Source organism: Canis lupus, chromosome 15, assembly GCF_011100685.1.
Source record: "Canis lupus familiaris isolate Mischka breed German Shepherd chromosome 15, alternate assembly UU_Cfam_GSD_1.0, whole genome shotgun sequence".
Classification (NCBI taxonomy): domain Eukaryota; kingdom Metazoa; phylum Chordata; class Mammalia; order Carnivora; family Canidae; genus Canis; species Canis lupus.
In genome coordinates this window covers 27,988,778-28,007,978 of record NC_049236.1, presented here as the reverse complement: position 1 = coordinate 28,007,978, position 19,201 = coordinate 27,988,778, and the positions used below count along the sequence as shown (strand labels likewise).

The following is a 19,201-nucleotide window of genomic DNA, read 5'->3' as shown; positions in this document are numbered from 1 at the left end:
GAGCCACCCAGGTGTCCCTGAAGTCATCTTTCTAAGCATCTTCTCAAAAGACCCCTTGATATTTCAGAACCAACCTCATCAGAATATTCTGGGAATGTTGCTGACTTTCAACATAGTCTAATCCCACCAAAAATTATCTGTCCAACTATGACTATCACATATATTTTGATGAGAAAAAGTACTCCAAAGATAGTCAGAAATTTCATTGCCTATTTTCAAAAGATATGTTTGTGTAAAAATCCCATTCTAAGATCTGAATAACCTCTCTTCTAAGACTAAGAAAAGTCCCCCGTTTTCTTTCTTTTTTTCAATATGTCCATCTCTGCATCCACTCAATTGTTTTCCAGCCAAGGATGAATATTAGCTTGTGATATCCAAATATCATTTGGTTCTTTTATAATTTATTTACTCCCCTTCCATTGAATTATTACAGCATAATGCATATGTTTGAGAAGACAGCTCAGAAATAAAATATTAATAAATATAAAATTTTATTTAAAAATCAGATTGACATTTATTTGGCTCTCTCAAAAAAATGTAGCTAGACCCATATTTCTGGTTTTCGGTTTTACTTGTCAATTTATGGGTTACTTCACAACATCAAGTCACTTATGGAAAAACAAATCCATCTGTACTGCAAAGGTAAAATCCAGGATTTTCAAATTGTCTTATAATAACTTTTAAAATATTGTATAAAAATATTTTTAAGCCATTTTACAAGCAACATAATTATTTGGGAATAAAGTTGAGAACTATCCCATTTGGAAATACAATGAGTCAAAATTTCAAAAGTATAAATGATAAGTAAAACATTGGGATACCTGGGTGGCTCAGTTGGTTAATTGTCTGCTTTCAGCTCAGGTCATGATCCTGGGGTCCTGGGATCAAGCACCATGGCTGGCTCCCCACTCAGCAGGGAGCCTGCTTTTCTCTCTGCCCCTCCCCTAACTCATTCTCTCTCTCTTTCTCTCAAATAAATAATAATAATAATCTTCAGCTCAGGTCATGATCCTGGGGTCCTGGGATCAAGCCCCATGGCTGGCTCCCCACTCAGCAGGGAGCCTGCTTTTCTCTCTGCCCCTCCCCTAACTCATTCTCTCTCTCTTTCTCTCAAATAAATAATAATAATAATCTTTAAAAAATTATAAGTAAAACATTTTAGCAAGTGTTATAGGTATATTAAAATACCTTATCTTTCCTCTAATTCTTACATCAGGTAAAAATTACTTTCTAAAAGTGTTATAAAATGCAAATATGTGGAAAATTAGAAAACAGCCTACCATGCCATAAACTTTAAGCTCATGTACCTGTTTTCTGTAGTGTAGTAAAGTATCTAGACATTCATTTAGTCTACAAAACACTGAATGCTTAACTTAGGAAGAGAAAACAGACAGGTAGGTCTGCTTTCAAAGACATTATATTCTAGTGAAGATACAAACATTTTAAAAGTCATGGAAATAAATCTATTTATTGCAGTGATAAACAAAACAAAAGAAAGGTACTTAGACCATGAGAGCCTATAATAAAGATTTGACTTAATTAGGGAGGTCAGGGAAGATTTCCCTGAAAAAAGGAATGGCTGATCTGGGATGAGTAGAGATACTTAGATGAAGAGGGTGATGGAATGGGTAAAAGAATATTTAGACAGAATAGAAAGCATGTGCACAAGGCCTATGGCCAAAAGATACAGCATGATTATGAGTAAATAACAGAAGGTTCAGTGGCTTTAAGGGTGATAACTAGGATTAATATGAAAAAATGAGTAAAGGACAATCCAGTCAGAAGAAACAGCCTGGATATACATGCAGGTCTGTAGCAAAAGGTGTTTCAGTGAGAAATGGGACTAAAATCTGTCACTCGAGATAGAGAAGAGAAAGAACGAAAGTGAGGTTAAGAAGGCTAGTGGGAGATGAGGCTAGAATAATTGGGGCCAGATCAGACAGGATATTGTAAATCATACTAGAAAGAATCCTCCTTTTATTTTAAGAACGAGACTCCCTGAAGGATTTTAAGCAAGACCTGGAGGTGTTGGGGTGAGACGTTAAGGGTTTGATACATTTGCATTACAGGTCCCATTCGCTGGGATTCTCAACTCCTCTCCAGGGCAGATCTGATGCTACCATAAAACACACTTCTGGAATGGCTCTCAATTAATCATGAACTCTATTACATGTAATCAATCCAAGATGATTCAGAAGGTACTTGAGTGTCTTGATATGGTTCTTGGTCTTGGTTGTGTGTATTGAAAATCAATACAGTATTATAGACACAGGTTGCAGAATATTGGTCTGAATCAGTCACAACGTTATTATATATCTTAAAAGTTGCTTCTCAGGAAATCACTTCTAATAGCTCGCTAGTTTGCTTTTTTTCCCCTATTAACAGAAACACAAAACAAGCATTTGATGTTTCAGCCTTCTGGATAAACTTAGGTTTATCTTAACTGACGAATAAAAAGAGGTCTGCAATATTTTATTTAATGTTTCCATTTCTCCCTTGCCTGAGAATTCCTCGAGACCAAAGTAAGAGCCACATTCATGTTTGTATCATAGCAATTAATGCAACGTCAGGCCATCAGTATTTGTTGATTGCATGAATGGAAATGAAATGGACACAATTCATTTCACCTATGTTCCACTACCGTATTTCATTAATTCTTAAAATGTCACATCAAGTCAATAAATATTTAACGAGTGTACTCTGCACAAGAAAGTGTGAGGCAAGTGTATAAAAGGGCCTCATAACTGTTTTCAGATCTTACTTCTAAAGGTAGAGCTTTATTGAAAACTATCATAGTTTTACCACATGCCCCATTGACCCTTATGCTTCTGTCAAATACTTAGTAGTTATAAATGCTGTTTGATGAACAACTTGACTCTTAAACAAACAAGCATACACACACACACACACACACACACACACGCTCTATAATATTTTTGCTTCAAATATTATTATATAAAAATATAATGTGGAGTAAAAAGTCATCTCTTTTAGGAGCATTTAGCAAGCTCTAAGTAATGATCTAAATAATTTGCGTACCTTTTTCCTCCTTTTAGTGAGTTTAAGAACCATTTGAGATGAATTACAAATATGACTTTATCTTAGAGTAAGTTAGGAAATACTGTTCAAACGAGGTAAATAATGTGCTGCTTTTCAAGATGACATAATTCTTAAGTATAAAATCAGTAAGTGAACTCGAGAATCTCTGATTTACACTCTGTGTACTAATTTGATTCTATTATTGGATGGGAACCAGGGAAAGTAAGTGTGGATTGAACCGAAGTCTACTTTATCATTTCCTATGGAAACACTCTACTATAAAAATCATTTGTTAGAGATTGCTGTCAGAAAATTGGCATTTAGTGCGTTATTGAGTATGAACTTTGATAAAGTTTGTTCTTTTTCTTTTTTTAAGGATAGTAGGTATCCCGCTGTCAGGGTATGTCCATGCCTGGTTGTTTTGTTTTTGTTGTTTCTTAGGGAGAGAGGGTGACGCAGAGGGAGCGACGCAGAGGGAGAGGGAGTGAGAGAATCTTAAGCAGGCTCCACACCCAGCACAGCGGAAATCAAGAGTCAGATGCTTAACCCACTGAGCCATCCAGATGCCCTGTCCATGCCTGATTTGAATTCCAATTAATGAAGGCCCCAATTAACCACATGGTGATTGTGTAGGGATAGGTTGAGATACCAGCTAGAATTGAGACAGCATGTTAAGTGACTAGCACATTTTAATTTCAGTGAGAGGTTTAGCACATGGGACAATGAGAATGAGAAGGTGAGCCAATGAAAGATAAGATGGGAGCCAGCTGTGGAGAGTGGGCATATTCTCACAAATATATTGTTTCTGTGCTTTCTGTATATTTTCAATTCTCTTACCACCCTCTTCCCCAAACACAGATTTATGATTTTAAAATATGATTTTAAAAATACATTTTAATTTTATATTCAGCTTATCCTTCCATTATTTTAATAAAGTCTTTTTTTTTCAGTGCATATTTTAGGTTTACAACGAAATTAGGAAGATACAGATTTTCCATATGCCCGCTGTCCTCACACATCACATAGCCCCCATTTCCACCCCAACAGGACTCAGTAAAAAATTTTTTGTTGTTGTTTTATTTTTATTTTTTATTTTTATTTATTTATTTTTGCCAAGGGTGAACCTGCATTGACACATCATAATCATCTGAAATCCGTAGTTTACCTTACAGTTCACTCTTGGTGTTATACATTCTATGGATTTGGACAACTATATAATGACATGTATCCATCATTATTTCACTGTCCTGAAAACCCTCTGTACTCTATTATCTCTGCCTGCCCCCACCCAATACCACATATCACAACCAGAAAAAGACTATACATTTTCCTCTAAGCACTGCTTTCATTTCATCCCACAAATTTTGATAAATTGTGTTTTCATTTTTAGTTGGCTCTAAATTCTATTTTATTTTTCTTGAGATGTTTTCTTTGAGCCATGCGTTACGTAGCAGTGTATTTTTTAATGTCCACATATTTGAGAATTTTGCAGCTATCGTTCTGCTACTGATTTCTAGTTTAATTCCCACTGCGGCCTGAGAGCAGACACTGTATGATTTGTATTATTTTAAGTTTATGGCCCTAAATGTGGTCTATCTTTGTGAATTTTTTCACGTGAGTTTGAGATGTTTATGCTGCTGTTCTTGGACGAAGTAGTCGGCAGACACCAGTTATATCCAGTTGATTACATTAGCTTTGAGTTCAACTATGTCCTTACTGACTTGCTGCACTTAGGACCTATTTCTGAGAGAGGAGTGTTGATATTTCCAACTATAATAGTGGATTCGTCTATTTCTTCTTGTTGTTCTTTCAGTTTCTGCCTTATACATTTTTTAGCCTCTGATATTAGGCACATGCCACTAAGGATTGTTACATCTTCTTGAATTCTTCCAACACTTTGTAATGCCCTTACTTATTTCTGATAAGTTTTCTTGCTCTGAAGCTCCCTGTGTCTAAAATTAATATAGCTACTCCTACTTCCTTTTGATTCATGTTAGCATGTTAGGTCTCTATCTCTTTACTTTTCATCTGGATGTGTCTTTATTTTTAAAGTGTGGTTTCTGTAACTACATATAGTTGAGTCAAGTTTTTTAATACACTATTACAATCTCTGCCTTTTAATTGGTACATTTAGGTCATTGACAATCAAAGTGATTATTGATATAATTGGATTAATATTGACCATATCTTTGCTGATTTGCATGTGTTGCTTTTGCTCTTTGTCTCCTATTTTTTTCCTGCCTTTTGTGGTTCATTGAGCATTTTTTATTTGCTTTCCTCTATCTTTTTAGCAATATTAGTCATACTCTTTTTTACTATTTTTAGTCATTGCCCTTGAATTTACAATATACATTTACAATTAATTCAAGTCCACTTCCAAACAACATTATATCACTTCATAGATTGTGTAAGTGCTTTATAACAAAATAGTCCTAAAACCACCCTCTTATTTCTTGTGTCATCATCATTCATTTAACTTACATATAAGTGTACATATTCTATCTCTTTTATGTATATATATATATACATTATCAGATACATTATTGCTTTTATTATTTTGAATAAGTCATTACCTCTTAGAGCAATTAAGAATAAGACAAAATTTTTTATTTTACCTTTATTCCTTTCTCTTTTTCTCTTTCTTTCTTTCTTTCTTTCTTTCTTTCTTTCTTTCTTTCTTTCTTTCTTTCTTTCTTTCTTTTTCTTTTTTTTAGAGAGAGAGCACATGTGAGCAGAGCAGGGAGGAGAGGGAGAGAGAGAACCTCAAGCAGATTCTGTGCTCAGCATGCAGCCCAAAGTGGGACTTAATCTCAAGACCCTAAGATCATGATCTGAGCCGAAATCAAAAGTTGGACACCCAAGTGACTGAGCCACTCAGGTGCCCCTACTTATTCCTTCTCTGATGCTTTAGTTCTTTATGTACATCTGAGTTTCTGAACTCTATTATTTTGCTTCCCTCTAAAGAATTTATTTTAACATTTGTGGCAAGGCAGGTTTATTAGTAACAGATTCCCTCAATTTTTGTTTGTCTGTGAATGTCTTATTTCGCACTCTCACTTTTGAAGGTAGAGTCTAGGTTGGTGGGGTTTTTTTCCTCTGTTTTAACTATTTCACTCTACTCTTATTTGCATGGTTTCTGAGGAGAAGTCAGATGTAATTCTTACCTTTATTCCACTATAGGTTAAGTTTCCTCATCCTCAGCTTCTTATAGGAATTTTTCTTTACCTTAGACTTTCTACAGTGTAAAATGATGCCTATGTGTTATTTGTTTTTGCTTTGCACTTGCCTTGCTTGGTGTTCTCTGAGCTTCCTGGATCTGTGGTGTGATATGTGACATTTATTGAGGGAGATTCTCTGTTATCATTGTTTCAGATAGTTCTTCTGTTTCTCTCCTTCTGGAATTCCTATTTTTTATATATTACATTATGCATATGCTCATGTAATTGTCCCACAGCCCTTAGGTAAATTTTGTTCTTTCATTTGTTCTTTCTTTCTTTTGGTTGTTTTTCTGTTTATTTTTTATTTTGGGAGATTTCTATGGCAATAACCTCAAGTTCAGAGATTCTTTCCTCAGCCATATCCAGTCAACATAAAAGCCCAGCAAAGATATTCTCCATTTCTATTATTGGGTGTTTAATTTATTTTTGGTTCTTTCTTAGAATGTCCGACTCTCTGCTTACATTGTCATGTAAGTAGTAGGAGTTCTAGTAGAACAACTAGTAGTCTTCATGTATTAACCACAGTTGTTTTAAATTCTTGATCTGATAATTCCAACATCCCAGCTGTATCTGACTCTGATTTTCATGCTTGCTCTATCTCTTCAAACTGTGTTTTTTGCCTTTGTATGACTTATAATTTTTTCTTGAGAGCCAGATGTGATATACCTAGGTAAAAGAATCTCCTGTGAATAATCCTTTAATAATGTGGTTGTAAGGTGTGGGGGCAAGGGGACCATTCTATAGTCTAATAATGGATTAGGTCTCAGACTTTTAGTGAGCTTGTGCCTCTTGACTGTGAACTTCACATGTGTTTCTCACTTTGGGGAGTTGGTTATTTCCCTTCCCTCAGATCATTAGGCTGTGATAAAACCATCACAGGTTAGGCTCTGGCTCTAACTATTTTCTCCAGAGGACAGACCTTGTTTAGAGGAACAGAATGCTTTGATGTGTTTCAAAATGGTTTCTTTTTTCTTCTCTCTTCCAGAAGCACAACGGATTTTTTCCCCCTGATATTCACTGCAAGAACCTGATAGCATTACAGGAAGTAAAAATCACAAAATGTGCCCTCCTCCCCCATCCCTAGTGGCTGGGTTCTCCTGTCATTCTTATCACTCATACTTGTTCATGCTGAGCCTCTAGCAATTCCTCAATTATGGTTCAGGTTTTCCTACCATGACTGGTTCCTAAGGATGCTTCAGTTTGTGGATTTCTGCTGTGTAAGTTGTGATTCATTGTATCTGCTTATTGTTCTCTTCAATTTTGGAGGCAGCAGTTTTCCCTGAGATCTTACATCTCTGATCGATGTAAGAAGAGTTGCTGATTTTTTAGTTTGTTCAGCCTTTCACTTGTTAGGATGGAGTGGCTACTTATAGATTCTTATAGGCTGAACTAGAAACTAGAAGTCTGATTATTAAAAAAAAAAAAAAAACTTGGGGGTGCCTGGGTGGCTCAGTCTGTTGAGCATCCAACTCTTGATTTTGGCGGAGGTCATGATCTCAGGGTTGTGAGATCTAGAGGCCGGGCATCAGGCTCCACTCTCAGCATAGAGCCTGCTTGGGATTCTCTCCCCCTCCTCTTTGGCCAGCCTCACCCCCCACCCCCGCCAACTCCTGCTCACACTCTCTCTCTAAAAAAAGATATAAATAACAAATAGATAAGTAGATAAAAAAAGTCCATGTAGTATTTTTGCCTTTAGTGTCTCCTACCATTATGATATGGTTATATCACATTTTAAAACTTAAATAACTATTTATTAGTATAGGAATAGTAGCATAGCAATAAATGCTCTTCCTTTAAATAACTTTTAGTTTTTCTCAAATAAGTGCCTCATTTTTTATTGACTTCCTCAGTTTTCTACTACCTCTTTCTAATTTGGGCTTAAATGCTCTCAGAAAAATACACCTTTCTTCAATATGTTCAAACACATCAAATAATGTTTTAGCTTAATTTCTTTGTGGTTACTGGTTATTAAATGATCCTTCCTGGGAAATACTTTGTTTGAATTTGCACATGGTTACTGTACAGGTGTGCTTCCTACCTATCTTCCAAAAGATTCCCTTTCATCATCATCACCTGGAAAATTTCCATGGTCTCTCCCAAGTGTTCTGTCCTATTTTCCAAACACATTTTCCCTTTTTTTTTTTTTTTTTTTTATGCCTTACCCATTGCTCTGATGGAGCAGCTTCCTAAAAAGGGTGTGAAAGGTGACATTTTTATGAGTTTGTATGTCTGAAGATGTGGTAACTTATTGCTTCCAACTTAATTGGTAATGTCGATGGGTAAAAATTTGTTTTGAAGATAACTTTGTAAGTATCCCCTGTTCCATTATTTCCTTTCTCAGTTTTGCTATTGAAAAGTCTGGTGCTACTCTGATTCCTGATTTTTTTTTTTTTAATGTGACTAATTTCAGACTTGTAGGACCTTTATCTCTGGTGATTTTATATTTTATGGTAATATGTTTTAATATGGGCCTTTTTCATTACTTTAGTTAGGGCACTCCTGGGTCTTTTCAACATAGAAATATGTGTTTCTCCAGGACTGTCACCCCATAAATTACATAAGGCAGAAAAATGACTACCTTTAATTTGTGAAGAATCAATGTTGAGAGGCCTTGGGCCCCAAGGGACTTGTTGCCAATACCATGATTTTATTTTTAAGGTCCTTAGGCATAGCTTGTCTGAAGTGAAATATGAGGAACATTTTTTACAAACATTATGAACAAGACTTAACAAAGAATGAGATGAGGTTTTAATTAGAGTAATTTAGCAATCATTGAAAGACTTAGCTCTGTATCAGGGACAACAATATGGGTGGGGGGTGATTGGGTTATTTGAGCATGAAATAATCCTAGTAAACCAAGTTCAGCCTGGCCACAAAAAGGATGGACTGAATTCCAAGCCAATTTCTGCCCTCTGCCTTATGGGCTGCAACCCTGACCTACAGGAAAAAGCCATTGATTGGCTCTTTCTGAGATCTAGAATTTGGGGAACACTTAGGAGCCTGGCAGCAGTCAAGCTGTATGTTGTTCTAACGAGGCCAACAGTACAAAAACAAAACAACAACAAAAAACAAAACAAAACAAAAAACAAAACAACAACAACAAAAAAACAGTGCAACATACTTATAATCGTGTCTATTTCCAGCTTCTTTTTTACTGATTCTGAATTCAGGATAGTTAAAGAGGTGGGAATATCTCCTTTCTAACATACAGGCTGTTTTGATCCTCTATTACTCACAGAAAAATACATACATGCCAGGAGCAGGTACCTTCTGGCAAAAAAAAAACAAAACAAAAATAATTTCTTATTATCGCCTGCATTTTCACCCTATTCACTTAGTGATTCTGGTTTACTCTGGAAAGAACTAGTATATTTTTCATGTTTACAATTTCGAAGATGGACTCACAAAGATGAAAATATGACAGTTATGTCTTAGAAGTGTAAACCACACCCACTGGTCATTCATCTTGACAAAGCATAAGGTTCCTATAGACTTTGTAGTGATCGTTTACCTTTGGGGAGTTCATGGATTAAGTTGAATAATGAGCTTCTGCACAATGATCTACCAAGATCCAGTCGAAGGTCATTAATTCATGTTGTGTTTCTACAGTGTCCTGAAACAATGGTTGTAATTTAACTACTTTTTTAAAAATGCCTGGAAGGACACTTAGGCATTTTCTATTGTAGTAACTGCGGTTGTAGGAGTACACTTACCGAATCAGTTCAAATAAGGTAGATTTCTTCAAAGCAGCTAATAGCAAAAGTGTAAAAATGAATAAACAGGAGATTATTTAACAAAACTTGACCAAGTAACAAATTTAAAGAAAGTTATTCTAGTCCTACACTGCCAAAGAGGAAAAAGCCCTGAAAAACAATGCTGAATTAAAGTCAGATTTGAATGAATAGGGGAAAAACAACTGCTGCTGACAGATCATCATGAAATAAAGATAAGACAATTGATTTTAAAGTGCACACATTGTAGTGACTTCAAATGTATGGAGAAAGAAACTGATTATATCTGTTATAGGTAGAGTACTAAATTAGACATTTAAAACATTTCTTATAATTCTTTAAAGCATCCATAAATAGTTTCCCACTAATTGTCAAACAATCATTTAAAACTTTTTGTTACATTTATTTAATTATATATGCAGAGATAAATATATGTACTTCATTATTGAGACACTAGCAAAGGATAGCGTTCTCTCCTGTATCTTCAGAAATGCATTATAATCCAGCTTTATTACAGATGATGCTTAATGATTAATTCTAAAGCTATGAGTTCTGCTGTTTGAACAAGAACAATTAAGATAACGAATATCTCGGGCACAAGACTTGGTTTATAAAGATAATTCTATGGAATCATAGAGGCCTATAGAAAAATTAGTCAATTATTTCTGTCATAGGGTTGATTTTCACAGGTTCTATTTCCAAACAAATACAGGTACTGGGACCTTTCTATTCCAAACCACCACTACCCATTTATACCATCCTCTTGAGTCATTGGGCTTGTACGCATCCTGGATCTTTGAAAAGGAGAGTATCAATACAATACAGCACATTCAGTGTTGTCATGTGTCAAGAGAGGGCATCACTTGTGCAGGAGAATCTTGCGTCACAAATAGACGAATCTGACTGTTGTCTTGGCAGAGCAGGGCCCTCCGGCACTAGCAGTCACTGTCGCTGGGCAGTCTCTGAATGTTGAACGGGCTCCTCTTTACATCATTCCCCTACTTGTAGTTATTTCGTCTTCCCCCAGCCTCCACTCATCCTGCTCCATCACGCTTTTCTCCTCAGACTGCCCAGGCAGGTGACGTTTATCTCTTCACCTTGAGGATGAAGAGCAATGTGGATTTTCCTTTATTCATTCTTGGAAGTATTGTTCGACATACAAACTGTGCCCTACTTTCTTCACAGACTTAACTTCAGATTTTTAGAACACTTTTTACTTATTTCAATGAAATCTGATGTTTCACATGAAAACCTTTGGCTTGCATACTCATTTTGGCAATGATTTTTAAGCTTGGTTGTGAAAAGAATCATTTAAAGAGGAGCATATACCAGTGCCAACCACCCCCCATACTCAAAGGTTCTCATGCAAGTAGTTAGATTGAAGCTTGTCTTAACATGTTTGGGCTTCTTTAATAATAATACCACAAAGCAGGTAGTTTGTAAACAATAGAAATTACTTTCTGACAGTTCTAAGGACTAGAAAATCCAAAATCAAAATTCCTGGTGAGAGCAAACTTCCTGGTTCATACATGACCATCTTTTTACTGTAACTTTAGATGGCAGATGGGTCTAGGTACCTCTCTGGGGGTCTCTCTTATTATAAGGGCACTACTCCCTATCATAGGGCTCCACCCTTATGACCTAACCACTTCCCAAAGGCCTCATGTTCTAATACCATCATGTGGGTTACTAGGTTTCAACATATAAATTAGTGATGAGGGAGAACAAATATTCCAGCCATAGGATGCCCCTATATTATGACATTTTCCAGTTGAGATTTAAATGAGCAGCTATGATTGAAAAATACTGGCTTCTAGAAGTACAAATCTATGAGCCCTTTAGAAAGTCTTAACATTGACCAGTCTTGGAGACCCATTGCAAAAAATCAAAATCAAAAACAAAAACAAAACAAATTAGATAATGTAAAATGTTTAGCATAGTACTTGGTGCAAAGTAAACATTCAAGTTAGTGATGATGATATTTTTCTTTCTTTTACTATTATTATAATCCTAATCCTCCTGTGGTAATGTAGATTTCTATTTGATTTGAAGTACTCTACTGCAAAGTTGTAACAAGGCAAAAAGCCACACAATGATTAGTAATCTATTTCTCACTATCTTCATATGTAAACATCCCAATGTGTAAAGCAATGTTTTTAGCACAGTGAGTTTTACATGAATAAGCCCTTTATCTTGTCAAATGTAAGGTAGTTGTGTTCAAATGTTAGTCATCAAAATCTAAATTTAATTCTCAGTTTCTTTGAGATTAATGTTGTTCCATATTTGTCAAGATGGAGTTAGTAGGCCTTGGCAACATGAAGGAAAAGGCAAGGAAACGGAAGTGAAAGAAAAAACTCATGAGTTGAAGTTGTGGAATTTACAGCAGGAACAAAGCAAAATATACTTATAAGAAAGAATTATAATCCAGCTTTATTGCAGATGATGCTTAATGATTAATTCTAAAGCTATGAGTTCTGCTGTTTGAACAAGTACAATTGGTTCAAAGTGAGAAAAAAATCCTTTTGCCCACTGATCTTGTTTTGCCCACTGACAGAATTAATTGACTAATTTTTCTATAGGCCTCTATGATTCCACAGAATTATCTTTATAAACCTTATGGTAGGGCAGCCCCGGTGGCTCAGTGGTTTAGCGCCGCCTTCGGCCCGGGTGTGATCCTGGAGACCTGGGATGGAGTCCCATGTCAGGTTCCCTGCGTGGAGCCTGCTTCTCCCTCTGCCTGTGCCCCTGCCTCTCTCTGTGTCTCTGTGTCTGTCATGAATAAATAAATAAATAAAATCTTTAAAAAAATAAAAAAGTAAACATTATGGTATCCTTAATTAAGGAGTAATACAAAAACATCGAAAATACAGTTGTTCAGAGAATGCAGTGAGAAACAAATCCTTTTGCCCACTGATGTTTAGATCTCTTACACACTGAAACTATGATGTGCAAAGGGAACCTAGTAAAATAAATTAGAGTATATATTAAATCCAGATACTTCCATGATAAGTTAATGTTTTCACTTTGCATCCAAAAACAGTGTGCCGAATCATTAAAACAGCGTGAGCTTCTTACCTTCAGGTCTGAGAATTCCTATTTCTTTAACATATAAGAGAGGAGAGGAGATCTTTCTTCACTGTTATTTAGTCATTTCCTTCTTCTCTAGGGTAAAATTTACTGACACATAAACATAGTCAAACATCTTGAGGATATTTATTCTCAGAAAAGAAAGGTGATATGGCCTTATAATTCTTAGCATTTTCAAAATTTTATCTGCACAGGAAACAGAAATAAAGATAATACACTGAAGCTGCCACACAATAGATTGAAGGTAAACATAAATAAAAAACAGTGACAGTGGACAAGATGAAGTATAAAAAAGGAATACAAGCAAGGTCAATAAATAAATATTCTTATCACATTTGGTTATATGTAGAATTTAGTAGATGGAAAATATAATTCTCGGGTATTTCTTCCTGTACCAGCAAGTTATCACTGACTCACCATCTTGGTTATTACGAACAGTCTATACTTCTTTAAAAGAAATACAAAAGTCTTTACAAAACAGAATAAAACCATTTCTTATAAATAGATTAACATCTGAAACAAGTGTGAGATGAAGCATGTGGGCAATGTGTCAGCAAAAAAGTAATGTTTTGAAGTCATACATTCTGAGATGATTTAAATAATTCCTATTTTAAGAGTTTTTAACAATTTCACTTGATCACTTATTCTTCTTAGACTGAAAAGTTGCCTAAGATGATCATTCACACATGTAGTTTCCTTATATACCTTACATATTATATTTCTTTAAATAATAATAATAATAAGGATAATAAGGATAAGTGTCTTAAGAGTTGTTAGTGATATAAACAGAGCTGCCATCTTGTGGATAACAGGACAATCAGCCACGTGTTGATGCTGCAAGACATGTAAAATACTATATTCTAATATTCCTAAGTGTTCAGAGTGAGTAATAATTTTTTCAAGAGTTTAAAACCTGTTTAAATTCCTAAGTCCTGCCTATGAAATTATCACCTGAAGGACATATTCATTTCTTCTGAAGTTAGTATTAACCTAAACCTTATTAATATGTAGGTTGGGAAACATTGGAGGATGGTTTCTCCAGTTTAATTAGCCTCGAGTGCTGATTTGTTTTGATAATATAAATAATTAGCTTAACCACAAAATTGATGTAACAGAAATAATTGTCAGGCAATTAAATACTGCAATGATTTCAGCTCCTGGGAAATATATAGTATGTAAGTATAGTAATAAAACTGAGATGTACTTGGCTTGAACTACAAAACATCTTCTAGTTGATTTGTCAAAAGTATTTTTATGGGTTCCATTTTCCTCATATCAGAAAACATCCACTAATAAAAATTTACTCAGAATAAAGCCTAGATTAATTCCTGTAGTGATTTCCCCCTATATTAAGCTTTTACATGGCTTTAAAGTTAAAATATTTTTCTGTGCCCTGGAATTCATTTAAGCTGGCCATTTTGGTTGGAAGAGTGTAACAAATAAAAAGAGAATGTAGGTAAATTCATGATAAAATGTTTTTGTTATTTTCCCTTTTCATGGAGTTGATTTTTTTTAAATCCTGAAAAAATGTATTTTATTTCTCTACGTGTGTATAATAAATAGTATATTCAAAAATTGACACCATCTTTTTGGTTTTTCTTGTAGTCTCTTTATGTTTACACTTAGAATGTTTTCTTTTTCTTTTTTTTTTCTTTTACAACATGTAATCAGATTAGATGTCTTACTAATACTGTTTGTGATAGTACTAGGGATTTTATGTATTACTATCAGTGCTCATATTACATGTTCACTATCTTACTTTTGGCTTTAAACCAGATGCATATGCAGACTGATGTTCAAGTATCAAGACTTCACAAAAAGACACACTGCAAATAAATCACTGAAAGGCCCTGACCTATAAAATCTCTGCTCTTCCTAAAGAAATACTACCAAACTTTTTTTTTTAAGATTTTATTTATTTATTCATGAGATATGCAGAGAGAGGGAGGCAGAGGCACAGGCAGAGAGAGAAGCAGGCTCCATGCAGGGAGCCTGATGGGGGACTCCATCCTGGGACTCTGGGTCAAGGCAGATGCTCAACCACTGAGCCACCTAGGCGTCCCAACACTACCAAACTCTTACTAAAACTTCATAACTTCCACTCATCATTAATTTCAGATGATGAATGTCCATCATAAAGAATATAATTGTTCTATTCTTAGGTATAATATACTACGCTGGAGTGAGCACCCTGATTTCCAGATATATGTGCTATATTTATCTGAACCTTTCTTTTTTTTTTTTTTTTTTTAATTTATTTATTCATGATAGTCACACGGAGAGAGAGAGAGGCAGAGACACAGGCAGAGGGAGAAGCAGGCTCCAAGCACCGGGAGCCGGATGTGGGATTCGATCCTGAGTCTCCAGGATCACGCCCGGGCCCAAAGGCAGGCGCCAAACAGCTGCGCCACCCAGGGGATCCCTATCTGAACCTTTCTTGAGTGTATAGATGTAATTATTTAAAACTAAAATATAAATTCTGTCCTAATGAATTGCAATGAAATTTGAAATTGACTTACTATATAGAATAAAGATTATTATAAACCAGTATTAATTTAAAATATTTCTACTAGATTTTTCTTCTCTCCTATTTATTCTTCTAGGAACTAAATTATATTCCATTAATTTTCCTATTTTGTACATAATTCAAATAGTTATGCTTTCATATTTAATAAGTAAACTCCCTAAAAATTTTACTGATCCATTGATTAATCCTGATCATGTATGATATGAAATCTATAGACTTAAAAAATCTTATTTACATATTTTAGTAATGCAAAACTAGATCCCTTTACAAAGGTATTAATTTATTAATGAATCATGTGAATAATGTGGGTATTTGATAAAAATGCCTGCAGAGCACTAGGAGTATTTTTATTTTCCAATCTTCATGGTATCCTATATTTATGTGGAATAGTAGCACCAAAAAAATGCAAATCAAAATAAGAAAAGTTACAATCTGTGTTTATTAAAAGAGCCAGTATAGACATTTATCTTAAAAATGGTGTGTGTATATATATATATATATATATATATATATATATGCTTTCTATATTCAGCCTGGGTGGCTCAGTGGTTTGGCGCTGCCTTCGGCCCAGGGCATGATCCTGGAGACCCGGGATCGAGTCCCACATTGGGCTCCCTGCCTGGAGCCTGCTTCTCCCTCTGCCTGTGTCTCTGCCTCTCTCTCCCCCTCTCCCTCTCATGAACAAATAAATAAAATCTTTTAAAAAAATTATATTATATTATTATAATATAATATAATTATATATTATTAAATTATATTATATTATATCAGCAAGATATAATCTAACTTTTCTATTTATCTCTGTTATTAAATATTTATATTATTAAAATTTTATATTATGTATGAAATGGAGGAGCATATTCTATTTTATAAATTATTATTTTCTCCATGACATATCTTCTTAGCAATTACAATGCCTTACTTTATCATTCGTCTACCAGAAATACAGTTGACATTTCCATTGTCCAAATTCATCTTTCTGATCTGTAATTCAATTTTATGTCACTTAGCATGGCAATGAATCTTTTTTTATACACATTTCCATCTAGACTCCCATGTTTTTAGGCAGAAATAAATGAACAGTGTCTTTCATGTTGGCCCCAAGTACATCTTGACAAATAGTCTTCTTGAATCTAGATTCTGGCACTTGACTAAGATGATTAAATTCTAAATAATATTGGCAGGGGAGATAACTTTGAAAAAAGATCACAAAGGGGCACCTGACTGGCTCAGTTAGTAGAGCATGCGACTCTTGGTCTTGGGGTCATGGGTTCAAGCCCACAATGGGTGTAGAGCTTACTTAAAAAATAGTAATAATAATAACCCACAAATATAAAAAAAAAGAAGGAAAAAGACCACTGAATGAGTCAGTGTTATAAACCAAGTTAATTTACAATATTGCTTTCTATTTGAAATTTTGAGTTTAAGATAATAATATTTCTTAGTTCATTATTTTGAAGACACTAATTGACTCATTTTAATTCCCTGAATGCTTTTAAAATGAATATATTTGATCTTTTGCATAACAATAATATTAATTACCTCTTATGTTTATGTAAGACTTTTATTTTTTTTTAATTTTTTTTTTATGTAAGACTTTTAAATTTACAATAATGTTTCATACATTGCCTCATTTAATCCCTATATTAACTTTTCTCCTTTTTGCTATAGGTAGCATTATCATTCTCATTCTATACATGAAAGTTATTAATGTTCTAAAGTTCTCACAGGTAGTACATGATGGAGCAAGATTTTGGAGGCTGGATCTTTGGAGCCCAACTCTAGAACTCTTGCCCCTATTTCTCATATACTAACTTGTTATGAAGATTATTTGAACAATTAAACCAATGGTCATGAAAGTCAGGACTTGAGAGAAAATTTTGAATGAATGGTCTATAAAAGCACGTCTTCATGTATTTTCAACTTTTAGAACTCTCATTGAGCCATACAATAAAAGTAATTTTCTGTCATTGGAAATGTGAAATAAGTTATCACAACTCTTTGCCCTGAATCCATTATTCACAAGGACACGAATCAACATAGAGGCATATCGGGGCACCGTTGGTGACCTTCTTTTCCCTAAAGGTGGGAATGGATGAAACGAATTTCTCTCACTGTCTCTCCAGGTGGTTGTACTGTTTGCATGCTGAGCTGCACAGCTTTCAAAGGGCTTGCCCTGGGATATGACTGGGCTGGATTTAGATGGAGCTGGCCATTGAATAGCTCTGGTAATTCTTGCATCTCACAGTTATGCGGCTGACAGCTCCTTTGGTGGAGAAAGCGTGGATATATTTCAAGGTGATGGTAGTTTAGTCCCTCTGGCAGCAAGCTGCTGCAACCAGCTTAGCCCATTATCCTCCTCTCCCACTAGATTTAAGCTTGGGGAGAAGTCTGGGGCTTTTGTCAGGATAGAGAGGAATGGTTGGATAATTATTTCCTGTTTGTGCTCAAAGAGAACAGCACTATATTATAAAGTAGCCTACAATTACTGAAATGGGCTTGTCTATAATTCTAGTAACTTAATATTCTTTGCAAAAAAAACCAAATTTTAATATTATTATTTTAGTGATACTACACTTTCCATATCTCATAGTTTAGGCTTTATTACACAAAACTTTGGAGTTACTATTTAACATTCAGAGGGTTATGCACTTCAAATTTAAAAAAAAATTTTATTAAAGCACTTAAAAATATAGATGGTTGCTCTGACCAAATTGATTGAAAGCTCCACTGTACTGATGTCTACACTGTAATTTTTCTCAACTTGACTTTCTCACAGGGCGGTTCTGTAAAATCAACACAAAGTAATTACAAACTGTAAAATTCCAGATGTTACGCTTACATTAATCTTTTCCTTTAATGTCCATTCTGGGGAACTTACCTTTTGTAAAAATACTGCTATTTAATAAACATATATAAAAAATAAAATTCCCACAGACCCTACCTACCTAATTAGCTATGTAAATGGTTTCTAACATATCCGAGGGGCAGTATTTTCAGTTTGCTACCCTCCAGTAGCTCAACCTCACTTTCATTCCCCTTTCAGCCAAAATTATAGTCAGAGATGAGCATTTCAATTTGCAGCTGACAGTTTAGGGTTAAGATATGATTCCAGGTAACAGAAGCCAATGAGAGTACACCCAGTTGATGTTTGTGACATCATCCTCCAGTCGGAGTACATAGAACAGCTGAGGTAGCGTTCAGTTTCAGCCCCAGTGCCATTATGATGGATGTTTACATCTCTTCATTGAGAGCCAATTATCTCGCTTTTGTGTGAGGCCCAAGGATCACTCATGCTGCCAGGCTGCACAGAGCACTGTTGGATCTAGCTGAACGAATTGTTTTCCCTGTCTCTGGTAAGAGCCTCTTCTGTTTTACCTTCTCTTTCAAAATAAAGGTAGATGTGTATAACAGAGGAAACAGTGTAAGAAACTGGTGTCAGGGTCGAGCAGGATTACTAGCCGGTAAGCTTTTAATCAGAGCAATGTTTAGCATTATTAAAAGGAAATGTGGATCTGGCAAAATGAATTGAAAAAGAGCATGCTAACGTTTACCTGGCAAACTAATTTGCAGTAGAAAATGAATGGCAGGTAAATTCA

The 19,201-nt window shown here is 35.0% G+C and overlaps 1 protein-coding gene and 1 long non-coding RNA gene across 9 annotated transcripts in view; one reads left to right on the top strand and one right to left on the bottom strand.

Moving 5' to 3' along the window:
* The window catches only part of LOC111090021, a 40,032-nt gene extending 21,278 nt beyond the window's left edge, over nt 1–18,754 (bottom strand). Inside the window, exons 1-3 of one of the 2 annotated variants that reach the window (XR_005370443.1) lie at nt 18,551–18,754; nt 13,064–13,261; nt 2,171–2,375 (exon numbers count right to left, since the gene is read on the bottom strand). This is a non-coding gene — a long non-coding RNA (uncharacterized LOC111090021). The remainder of the gene's footprint in view (nt 1–2,170; nt 2,376–13,063; nt 13,262–18,550) is intronic. The other variant, XR_005370442.1, reaches the window with a different exon arrangement.
* The window catches only part of MGAT4C (MGAT4 family member C), a 548,325-nt gene that overhangs the window by 298,865 nt on the left and 230,259 nt on the right, over nt 1–19,201 (top strand). For 5 of the 7 annotated variants that reach the window (XM_038558598.1, XM_038558595.1, XM_038558593.1 and 2 more), the window contains exon 1: nt 18,777–18,958. The exons of the other annotated variants lie outside the window; for them this stretch is intronic. The gene's annotated coding sequence lies outside the window, so the exon portion shown is untranslated. Of the gene's footprint in view, nt 1–18,776; nt 18,959–19,201 lie in introns of those variants that run through there. 7 annotated transcript variants of the gene reach the window in all.